The sequence below is a fragment of the Phalaenopsis equestris genome, unplaced genomic scaffold (genome assembly GCF_001263595.1).
Source record: "Phalaenopsis equestris unplaced genomic scaffold, ASM126359v1 Scaffold000002, whole genome shotgun sequence".
In the NCBI taxonomy this organism is placed as follows: domain Eukaryota; kingdom Viridiplantae; phylum Streptophyta; class Magnoliopsida; order Asparagales; family Orchidaceae; genus Phalaenopsis; species Phalaenopsis equestris.
The window spans coordinates 24,462,358-24,475,714 of NW_018164444.1; positions in this window are offsets into that span (position 1 = coordinate 24,462,358).

Genomic DNA, 13,357 nt, shown 5'->3' on the forward strand with positions numbered 1-13,357 from the left:
TATTACCTGCAATATACCATAAGAACATTCCACAAGCATAAAATCATGAGGTGAAATAGCAGGTAATAAGAATGGTAAATCATAGGTAAAATCACATAAAATTGACATGTGCCACTTATAATTGTCCTTAATTAATAACATAACTTTGTTGGTATTCCATGAAAATAATCGGCACTCTTGTAGGTTTTAAACTATTCAACTTATTCATCAAAGCTAAATAAAATTGTCTAAATAATATCATAGGATCAATTATCTTCAATATTTAATAACTTGAATTTTCATTAATTCTTTCCATTCCATCCAAAAGAACATTCTATAGATACTTTAATTGGTGTTATTTAAATCTCTTTTGCTAACCTTGAATGTCCTTAAAGTGCTTTCAGTGCAGTTAACCATATTACTGCAACCTAAATTTTTCCATTGAAGATAACTTTAAGAGATATTTTTTATTAGAGAATAATGGAAAAGCATTTTCACTTAACACTTAGTTAGACACTCTATTGACTGTCCCTTTTCTTTTCTTTAATTTTTGTTGTGTCAACCTCAAGATTCTTCTTAGGGCTTTTTGCTTTTGACTTTTTCTTCTTTCCTTTTCTCTTCTTTTCTTTTCTTTTCTTTTTCTTCTGAGAATTACTATATTTGTCTAGCAACTTGTTCTCTTGAACTTTTAAAATACGAAGAAGGGTAGTGTTTCCTATGTAATAAAACTCAACACTTGAAATTTTAGTATATTTAGTGCTAAATTTTCATTATTAGCCTATGTGATAAGTAATTTGAAATAAATTAGAATCCCTAATAGGCGTTAACAAATTAAATTTAATCCCTTCTAAGTCATGTGAATTCTTCTTAGGTTTATAATAAAGCACATTTTTCTCTTCCTCAAACTTGCTTTTTTCCTTATGTTTAACATGAAGTAGCGTAAAAATAAAAACAGGCAAGCGCTGGAAAAAGAAAATACAGGGCAATCACATGAATCTAAGAAAGTACAGTTCAAAACTCAGTAGGTAAAATCATCCAAAAAAAAGTAGGAAAAACCCTATAATGTATAAATCTCACTGTATATATTAAAATCAAACAAGTACAGACTATGCCACAAACACTCATCAAGGACAACAACACATAAGAAGAAAACTAAAATTCACACCAGGAGCGAAACAAAAATATAGTATCCACCCATAAAAATAAGTCATGTAAGCTCAGTAGGAATAACACCACACACACACGTGATTCAAGGAACTCAAGAATATAGTAGTTTCTCAAGCCATTGACACGGTCACCAAGACTACATTCCACTATCCTGAAGGGTGCAAGCACATGATTGGGTGAAAGCCCCTCACTAAGTGCAAGGACACAAAAATGTAAAAGTCGCATAATCACTATCAGTCTCCTCCATGTCATCTTCCCCTGGGACATAAGACTTGAAGGCACATTTGAGAACATCACTAACGGTAGTAATCTCTGACCTTCAGCTTGCATTGATGCATGTATCCATACCATTGCTGATGTTGCTCTGCATAGTGTTGTGTATACATGCTGACGTGAACCCCCTGGGCCATGTCCTTCAAACCCCTCATCACTTTGATATTTGAAGGACCTGGACATGATGCCTCATGGCATCTCTAGAAGCTCTACCCTCTCTCACAGGATGAACCCCGTATAGAGCTTGTAGAAGAGAAAGTGATTCTAATAATCACCCTTTTGTGGTGCAAGTATCTCTCCTACACTCCCTATAGCAACCCCCACACTATTACAAAGCAAAAATATTGTAGGGGTGTCCTAATACAGTAGTGTTATGATCACTACCAATGTGTTTGATGGACTGGTGGAGGATGATCCTTATATTAATAAATCAACCCATCTAAATGTAGATCTTTAGAATGGTTCTATCCTTAGTCACATTAGTGAGACTAGTGATAGGGATAAGACAGGTGACAATGAAGTAATGCTAGGACCGAGAGATGGAGTTTAGATAATTCACGGGAAATTCTCATGTGTTTCTGCCTCTTCCCCAAAACAAAACTTCTACTAAATTGTGTCTTCAGTTAGATGGGAAATGATTTCTTGATAATCAGGACTAAGAAAATGCTCAAAGTCACAATGAAGAATATCAGGAAAATCAAAGAGATTTTTTATGGTGGAGGGATTGAAGTGGATATGTTTCCATTGCACATAGGACTGCCTGTCCATAGATTCTTTTGTATTTGCATAAAATTCATAGAAGAATGGGACAACAGCAAAGCCAACAAAAAAAAACAAACTCTTACATCCTCTGCTATCAATTTCTACACAAATCCTCTCCTCTAAAAGCTGAAAAAAAAATTCAAGAATCAGTTTCTTTTGGACTATAGTGTTTTCATTCCTCTTAGAAACGGTGTGAATAAAAAATCTTGTACACTCAAAGATAGATCCTCATTTCTCCTTGGCTTTAGTATCCATGAAAAGAAAAATTTTGGATTATGCAAGAAAAGCTAATAAAATTGTAATTTTTGGCCTAAAAATAAGAGATTTAGAGTGGGAACCTCTTATAGGTTGTAAAGAATCAATGGCATTAGAGATTAGTAAGAATGTGAGTGAGAAAAATGTGGATTGGATTAAGAAAATGGAGAGCAACGGAGTTTAAGCAAAATACTTACCAAATCCTAGAGCCTCTACGCCTATTTACCCAATACAGGCTAAATCTGGCAAAAGTTTCCCCTTTTCCGATGAACTAGGATCTAGGGAAGCTGAAGAGGAAGTGCTCTGATGAGGGAAGTGAGAAAATGGCAAAGAAAAGGTGCTTTAGGGTCTTAAATGCCTGGTAGAGTGATCACATTGAGATATGGTGTCCTCACACCACACTTTCACGTGAACCTACCCGAAATAGTCATGGGCAGCATGATCATGCCGCTGATCGGTATGGTTATGCTAAAACATGGTGTGGTCTATGACATGATAAAATTTTTCACATCATCCCCCTTCCATGTAAACCATCAACTTTTTAGAGTGGTCAGGCATCAATAATGAAAAACCTACAACAAGAAACACTCACATTGACACAAACTTTGAAATGGAAATATATAATAGAAAATCATTCAAAAAAGTTTAAAAAGACATAAGATAACGCTTGGGTTGTCTATCAAGAATATGCTTGGTTTAACGTTCTCGGCCAGAAAAAGTTGCAAAAATCATCCTAAACTGGGTGTCCAAGATTGAATTACCAATTTAGTAATCTATGGTCGCTTATTATAAATTCAAGTTGTCCTAAATTTTCTCTCTAATCCTCAAGTGATATTTTATCTCTCAGCTCCATCCCACAAATATTGATTATGTTTTATCCACTGATTGACATTTTGTAGAAACCTCTAACTTTTAATTAGATAATCTTCAGTGATTTTAAGAGGCTGACTAAGGTGTTTTTCCAATAAGAATGGGTTTTATGGATGGACTTCTCTTAAAGGAAGAGTAATATCATCATTAGTAAAATTCCCCAAAAATTCATCAAATTATTGTTTTTTCTTCTCAGTTCAACTAATCCAATGTAATAGATTAGACTTTTACTGCTTGGGCCACTATTTCAACTTACTAGTTCTAATCATTACCAGGGGCTTGGGAAAGGCAAGTTGATTTTAAAATATTAAAGGTGACTTCTTGATCATTATCTCTCATAATTACATTCACCTTCTGAACATACAAAATTACTTTGTCAGTGGCTAAGATGGGTCTTCCAAAAATCACGTGCTTCTCTTTATTGATGTTTAGATCCATAATCACAAAATTAGCTAGAAAGGTGAATCTATCATAAAATCAAGGGAAAATGAGGATCGAGCAATGGTTTCTTATGGCATTAATGGTCTCTAAGGATAACATGCTCTGATCTATTACTGATTCATTCATCATTCCATCACTGGGTGGTAATCCTTTCATGGGCTTTTCACCAAATTATCAAACTTCCTACAAATATTGCCTACTTGGGTTTCAAGAATAGCTAATACATCAGATTCATGTATGCTCGCTACTTTTGGGGGGGGAACACTCTCAATAAGGCTTTGAAAACTATTATTGGACTTTTTCTTTATCATTTCATGTGCTTCATTAATAGGTTTAGACATCAATAATCCTTTTGCAGTGACAACTATTATGGATCTCAGGGAACCTACAAATCCATTGTAAAAGTTTTGAATGATTGGCCAATCAGGCAGGGCATGGTGTAGGCGCCTCCTAAATAATTTTTTCAATCTTCCCAGGCTTCATAATTAGATTCTTCATAATTTGGATGAATGAGTTAATGTCATTCCTAAGTTTTGTAGTTTTAGATGGTGGAGGGTATTTTGCAAGGAGCAAGGTCATTTCAAGTGGTGATTGATGCTAGTGAAATGGAGTTAAGCCATTCCTTAGCATTCTTCTTTAAGTAAAAATGGAAAATCATAAGTCTAACGACAATTATGGAGACACTGTTGTACCAAAAATTTGCACATAGTTCAAGAAATTTGACTAAGTGAAGGTTTGGGTCCTCAGAAGAAAGTTCACCCAAACTTGTTGTTTTGAACCATCTAGGTTATGGCATGTACCAACTCAATTTTTTTGGATTCTACAAATGGCTCACTGATGTTCATATAGATTTCCTCAACATAAGGGTTAGTTTATTCCTTAAGTGGTTTCATGATGGGAAAGTTAGGGTTAGCCATCTCAAAGGGTGTTTTAGTAAGTGAATATGCTCTCCTAAGACGTCTAAAAGTTTGATCGATCTCAAGGTCAAAAAGGGTCGAGTTCTACCTCAACTCCCCTAAACATTAAAATAATAAAAAGAATTTATGCAAAAAATAGTCACAACAACCCACACAAGTCAACCAATAAACATGCATGCAAGGCACACACAATATGCAAGAAAGAAAACATAAAAAGTTTAATAGCAAATATTTCTTTGTCATTTTAGCTTTATAATTTTTTTCAGCTTTATAACTTTTTTCAGTACCTGCAAGAAAATGCAATTGTAATACAGATACAATAATAAAAATAACAAACACATAAAATAAATACAAAAGGCGGTAAAAAAAAGTGCCAAATCTAAATCCAAATTCCTTCAATGTTGACCTCACTTTTGTTGAGGTCTAGTCTTTCTTCCTTAGAAATCTAGGATCTAGCCATAGGATTTTCTTGTTCACTATTCCTAGAGGACTAGTAAAGGAACTCTCACAATTAGAAATTCTAAACACCTCTTGCTCTCTTGAATTTCCACATATTTGTTCTAACGTGTAACACTTAGTAGGTGGAGCCAATATAACAGAGCTCAAGGAGAGTCCCCATAGGACTGTTTGGCCTTAGGGTTAACCCTAGGTGAGCTGGTCTTGGTTTTACACACACACACTTCAACTTTTGGTCAAAATCCTAACCTACACATGCTTAACCTTTTCCCCAACTCTTTTAGAAACTCATGTGGATGGTCCTCCAAACCCTTAACCCTAGGCTAGGGATAAGCTAAGACCAACACATGGAGGATCCAAAATGGGATTTCTTTGGTCTCATGACACCATAAGGGTAATTTCGTGATTAACATTCACATTGAACCCCAATTCTACCTCATTACCCTATTTTGGCCTTTTAGCCCCAAACTTTCCCAAAACTACCAAATTACCCCTGACACCCTAAATTTTAAAAAATGACAAATCCTTAAATTTTATCCAAAAATCATCTCAAACCCTTTTAAACCACACAAATTGTCCAAAACACCCCAAAATTACCAAAATGCCAGAAATACCCTTACAATTACAAAAAATTACCAAAATGCCCCTCATGGCCCAAAAATTTCCAAAACCTTCAAAATCATTCCAAACACTCCCAAAACCAATCCCAATCATCCATTGGACCCAATTGACCAATTTTAACAAAAATCCCAATTTTAACCCTAAATTCTTAAAGTCCCCAAATCACCCCAAATTTCTACCAAATTGATTTCAAATTTCCCCAATTTTAAATATAAACTCAATTTTATCATGTCTAAAACCAATTGAAACAAAATTCAAGCCCAATTGAACTCAACTCAAACCCAAATTTCAAGCCCAATTTAAAACCCCCATTTGACCTTAAGTCAAATTTCCATCAAATTGAACCCGCTAACCTATTCTGTTTTCCCAATTTTGGATTCTAAACCCTTCAAAACATCCATCTAAACCAAATGGAACCTTCAACTGGTCTTGGCCTAACCTCAAACCTAGCCCAAATTCAATTCAAGTTAAAACCCCAATTTTGCCCCAAACTTCAAATTCCTTCAAATTGAACCCCATAGCCCCTCAATTCTCAACTCAATTAATACCAAAACTATTCACGACAATCTTCTAAATTAAATTGTTCATTCAATTGAGACCAATCCAAGCTCTAGTCCAACCCAAACTCAAGTCCAAGACAAATCATGGATTTTGAAACCATAACTCTAAACCTACTTGGAGCCACTTGATTCAGCCCGTCTTGGACACTAGAACTGACATTTGGACCCTAGGGCCAACCTAGATCCTCTTAGTTCACCCTAGAAGTGCCATGGATTAAGGGTCCCATGATTTAGGGGATTCCCTCCTATTTTTGGCCAAGTGACTTAAGCTTGAGCTCACCTAATTATACCTCCATCTTTATCACCTTTAAACCTTCCTCTTAGTTCCCTGAGCCAGCTAGCCACCTCCTTTGACCTGGCCAGCCGAGCTAGTGGCAAGAAAACCCAAAGCTGAGAAGCCTCCCTTATGGAACAAACCTGATTTGCACCCATATAACAAGTCTCATTCCTATGCCTAATTGCGTCGTTCAACCCACCACCTAAGCTTCCTTAGCCACCCCCTGACTTGGCCAATTAAGCTATAATTCCACGACTATAAGTTGAGCCCCTCTCACAACCATGAAGAGAGTGTTGTCATTTGTTTGGGGAGAGCCCTCTAAATTGTTCACAGAGCCTCTTTGACCTATCCTAAGATCATTCCAACCATTTTTCCAACTGAAATCCACTACCTGAGCTCAATTTTGAGCTTAAAATCTAGGGAGTTTTCTGTCACTTCATTAAACTCCACAAAACTCCAAATTGAGCCACCCTTGGGTTTCCCTAGACCAAATGAGGAAGTTCTCCATCAAAACACTCCTCTATTGAGCCCTTTAACCCACCTATAGACCATGTCTGCACCACCCCTTGATCGAAATTGTGCTTAGACCTTATATAAGAGTAAGGTGACACTTTGAGGAGGTTCGTTGGACTCTACTGAAGCTTCCACAAGCACCCAATCGAGACCTCTCCTATTGGGCTAAGGTATAATTCAAAAACCCTAAAAATTTGTTCAGTTTCATCAATTGTGAAGAAAATATTTATTTCATATGCATGTAACTGTACAGATAAGTTCGCCTTTAGCAGATAAAGTTGTAGGAACGAACTCCATGTGATTTGGCTAAGTATCAACAGAGATCTTAACACTTTAGTGCAAATGACTCTCAGTTTAGAACAGATGGGGATGATGAACGGATGTCATCCATTCGTGTCTGTATCAATTCAACGGTGGAGAAGTCAGACCGGAGATTTGTTCATGAATAGCGAGATGTGTGGTATGCTGAGGTGTAAAGCGCAGCAAATCAAAATGCGTCGTGTGTGCCTTCAGAGCTGCCTAGGATGAGCTGGCCGCTGCATGGATAAGTAAAAAAATAGGATATTTTTTATTTAAATTAATTTAGAAACTTTAAAAATTCATAACTTGGTGTAGAAAAATCATAAAAATACATTATTGCTTAGTGAGTAGAGGTGAATAATGTGGAATAAAAATAAAAATTATTTGAAATGTCTCTAATTTTTAATTAATTAAATACTCTCTGGAGAATTTTAATTTTAATTAAGTAAATAGTGGTCATCATGGCTTGAAACTTTAGGGATTAGTTTCTCATGACAGTGATGGTGACTTCAGATATTTTCAAGGTCAAAAGAACATCTCCGGCCATGAAACCCTAATTTTCAAGTCTAGTGGCTCATTTTTTCTTAAATTTATTATATACATTAAAATATTAATAAAAAAATATGGAATCTATCTTGGTAGGTTCCTGTGATCAGAGGATTCTAAGAAAAATATAAACTAAGTTTAAATATTTATGCACATTACTATGGTTAATTAAAACATAAAAACTCACAAAAATTAAAATAAATATAATATATATCAAAAATTACAAAAAATTATTCCACACTATATATAATAATAATTTTAGCCCACTGTAAAAATTTGAAACCCATTTGAATTAATTTGATCACTAAAGTTCATTTTTCAAATAAAATGGATTTTTTGCATTAAAATAATTATAATAAATAAACTATAATTAGGAAAATTATGAAAGGTGATTTTTTAAGATTCTTTTGATTAGGGGCATCTAGGAAAAATAAAACTTACTGTAAAATAAATTGTTCATTTTTAGCTACTTTTTAAATTAAAAATAATTAAAAATTGCAACAATATGAAAATACACCAAATTGCTCCTATTTATTCCCTTTTCACTTGGGACCCTTTAAAATATTATTCCCAATTTTTTTAATTTAGTTATGTATTTTTAAATGCTAAAAATGTATTTTTCTTAATTTTCCATTAAAATAAGTATAATAAATAGAATTAAAATCATAGAAATAAAATGCTTATTTCTCTGAGCTCTCTGGACTTGGAGAGATTTAATTAAAAATATAAAAAGTAATTTTTGAGATTAATTTGTATTTTCTTTTGAATTAATCACTAAAATTAATAAATACTTATAATAAATAAAATAAAATCTTAAAAATCACGAAATCTTGTCCAAGTGGTCCTCTGACATATGTAAACCTCCAATAATTTTTCCATGATCAGAAACTTTACTTTGATTTGTTAAATAAATTAATATTGAAAAAATTTTATTTTTTGGAGCTAAAATAATTATATAAATTAAATAAAATTAGAAAAATCATAATTTCTCCTCAGATATTTTAATTGGCCCATGAGTGGGGTACCGTTAAAATTTCAAAGTCATTTGAGTATGTTTAATAAGTTATGGATTGGAAAGCCTAGGGGAAAATTGGTAATTTTAAGATTTTGATATCCTTATTAAATTCTCATTTGAGTTATATTTAATAAGTTATGGATTGAAGAGCCCTTGGGAGAAAAATGGTAATTTTGATATTTTTATATCCCTTTTAAATTTTAAGTTAAATCAAAGGAGAAATGGGTAATTTTGATCATAATAAACTCTTTTGGATTTTTTAAACATAACAAGTTATGAGGAGAAACCAGCTTGTCAGCTTTTCATGATAAGGGTAAAATGGTAATTTTATAAATTGTTATGACTTGGAGGTTAATGCAATTGGATGAAACTAAGGCAGTGGGTTAAGTTAGAGAGATAATAATTTGCTTATTTGAAGCCCCTAATTGATGATTAGATGGTAAACATGATCTTTCAATGAGAATCAATCTCACTTAAATTAGCATTTTGATTATTACAAATCCACCCCGAGATTGGATCTAAGGGCTTAGCAGTGAACTAGGCTTGATATTTAAACTTGTTTAATGAGATTTAGAAAGGAGGAATTTGATTAATTCTTGAATACCCTTTAACACTACAAGCCCAACTTTAGTGGTGGGTACAAGATCTTTAATGACTTAAGCCTGCCCTAGGGGCATCTACTTAAATAACTCTTAAAATTATTATTAAGTGACTATCTAAGTACCCCAATCTTGGGATAGTTGAAATAATAAGGTTTACTGAGCATGGGATATGTTAATTCACTGAAACTAAATTTAATTTCTGATGATTAATTGAGCAATGTAATAAGTTCAAATGAACTTGGAACATTTCAAAGGGTTCTAAAAGTTGTTAGGGTTATGCCCTGAACACTTTTATGATCTTTTGTATATTTTGAAGGACAATTGAACTTATCATCCATTAAAACTTTTAAAGACCCACCAAGTTATGCCTCGGGAACCGTTAAATCACCTAAAAGAATAAAAATATGCTATACTACTTATCAGATATTAATTGACCCAATGCTTAAGGATTTAAGTCTTCCTTGAGGTATTTAAATCTTTGTGAGTGATTGGGGATATTCGTTTTTGCCACATATGGATCATTGGGCTTGTGTAAGACTGATGCTTAGGTGGATAGGGCATTGATGATAATGCTAATGTGTGCTAAAATGAGAAATACGATGTTGGATTTTAGAATAGTATATCTTACCTCCATGATCTATAGTAAAAGGAGAGGATAAGGACCAATGATACTATTTAACGACTCTTAAAAATATGATTGCCCCCAATACTCTTAGGTTGTTTGTAGTCCTAGCTCGATCAAATTGGTTAACATGTGGACTGCACCACTCTACAATATGTTTTCAACAAAAATCTCTTTTGCATGATAAAGTAAATTTTATATGCATGAAAATCAAATTTAAAAATGAAATTTATAAAGGCCAATGGTTAATCACTTGGATTGAGGTTAGGACTGCCCTCCATAGAAGATCGGGTTGGGATCAGGTTGGTAGCTCTCATCACTTAAGGTCGGGAAGCACACAGTCCAGCTCTGAGCCCCACCTTTACCAATGTCTTACACCCAGTCCTGATCTTATGTACGTGACTATGGGTTTTCCTTCACTTTTTTTTTCTATGACTCATTTTCCAAATTTCTTAGTACTGGATGCTCCAGTTTACTTTCCTAAAATTTATTTAAATTTCTTGCAAATATATTCTATTTTATGATGTTTACCATGCAGTGGTAGCAGAGGCCCAGGTATGCATTTATTTTATACAATGGAATTTTACTTATTTTCTTTATAGCATTTTTCCTTACCAGCATTTATAAAATTGAAAATAACAAATTCATTTTCAAAATTAAATAACATTTTTCAAAACAAACAATAATTTTATAGTACGTTCTGTTAAATTTACGGAAGTCCCTCAGATGAGGTAACCCACAGTTGTTAATGAGATCTGTCTGATTTAAATGAGTTTAACAACTCATTTTAGACTAAGTAAATTTAAGAGAAAATAGCGGAATTGGAACGAGGGAACCATAAGATTTTAACTAGTGTCGCTCTAATTAACTTTAACCCCCTATAATGCTTGAACAAAACCAAACTTGTCACTTGTCATGCACTTAGTAAAACCTTTTGAACCTTAAAACTTAGGATAGCTACTTTGATGAGGGGCTTGGAGCTAGCACCATGGGCAGCATGACAAGTAGATCTACAACAACATATCCCTTAGAATTTAAAAAACAAGCCATAGGATTTTGAGGTTGTTTACTGACAGCAACTTTATATATGCTTAAAATACAAGAATTTTATACTGCTACTAGAAGATTTAAATCCCTGACAACGATGCCAAAAACTTGACAGTGGTTATAGATTTGATAAAGATGTGTATAAAATATTCAATAATTGCAAAGTCACACTTATCAACGCAAGTATACGTATCGCTCAAGTAATACAGGGCTCTAATAGAGTCCTGGATATCGATCCCATAGGGAGCAATATTAGATGCTACGAACTAAAATTTAAAAATCAATACTTAATCACAATAATATAGTTCAAATTGCATATTTTTCACTAATAGGCAATTTAAATAAAAATATAATTTTAATAAACTCTTAATTAACTAATTCTACTAATAAAGTTTCCAATGTGAAGTTCAATATATAATAAAGCATCATTCTCCTTGTCAAGAAATTTAAGTGAATGAATAAATTGAATCAGTTCAAATTGTATTGTGCCAAATAGGAGCATACTTATTCTTTACTCTTTGGACTAGGCATAAAGAATATTGACTAATCCTATGCTTAGTTACTGAATCTAGGACAAGGCTCGGAGGATACCGGCTTTCACTTCGGAGCTCCCACGTTCCCCTCACCTGAGAGCTAATATCTACACCTCAGCACCCAAACGATAAGACCAAATTGGGGATTTTAGTTTGTCACTCTAAAATCTCCAATTCTACGCCTAATAATATTATTTCATATTTATTTGCACCCAACTTCCAATGGCTTTGACCTCCCTGAATCTTGGATGTAATCTTCACTTCCCTAAATATTGGATTTAATCTTCACTTTAGTTGTAAAACTCAACGTATTTTAATAATTCAATTGGTCAGATTGAAAGTAAATTAAGATTGAAGTGAAAAGATCATCACAACTTCTTTAACATTCTCATGGCACAACCAATTCAAATCACCATTTCACAAAATCTCAAGACTAGGAGAAAAACAGAGAAAACTACAGAAAATTCGATGGAGAAGATACAACAAAACTTGAAATTTATATATAAAAGCAAATTCATACAAATTTCAATAAGTAAATACAACTTGTCTCTATATCCTCCCCAAGCAAACTCCTCGAAGTTTCTCTAAATCTTTTCCTATCTTTACAGCACACAGAATTCCCCTTCGAAGCAGCAAGGAGGAAGAATCTCTCACTTACCTTCCACTCTTAAAATTTCTTGAAGAATTCCTCACAATACTAACCACTCTCTACACTCTAAAGGGCACCACAAATAACAAAGACTCAGCGGACCCCCCAGCTACCCCAGCGGACACCCCTAGGCACGCCAACATACACACTTTTTTCGGCTTCCAAATGTTTCTTTTAAAGTTGTAGAAGATTTTTCAAGAGTTGCCCAAGTTTCCCTTCAAAAATAGTCCACATTCAATGCATCTATTGAGAAAACTGATGTGCTCGCCGTCGGCGGCCTCAATGGCGCCATTGGCGGCCTATATTTAATTCTGGACTCTTTGGAAAAACCCACTATCGGCGGCGTCGAGCCCGCTGTCGGTGCCCTAGATCAAATCTTCATATTTTGTTCCTTCTTGCTCCAAATTTGATCCTATTTACTCCAATGACCATAATTCAACATACCTGCAACAAAACATCAAAAATATCTTTCTTTAAAGTGTAATATCATCAAAATCAGTGTAAAATAGGTATAAAAATCTCAACATATTTTCTTTTGGTCAAAATACTCCAAACTTAACTATTACTTGTCCTCAAATCATTTTAATACTACATAAAAGTTATGATCTACTGTGGTAAAATTTTAATTCAGAAATACTATAAATTTGATTTAAATGAATACCATAGTGAGATTTTTAGAAAAAATTCAAGTAATTAAATTAACTCTGTAGGTACAAGACTATCTAGTCATCAAGTTTAAGAGTTCTAGTTTTCTACTCATTTCAAGAATGACTATATGTTGTAATATCAAGTCACTTAAAACATTCAAATGATAGGAACTTCATGAGAACATTACTAGTAAAAGATGCTATTTCATAAATACAAGTTCAGGAATGTATTTAGGTTTTCCCTTTAGGTAGGTCCAAGTGAAGCCAATTTTTTATTAGGAATCTCCTCAAGCTTCTCCTCACTT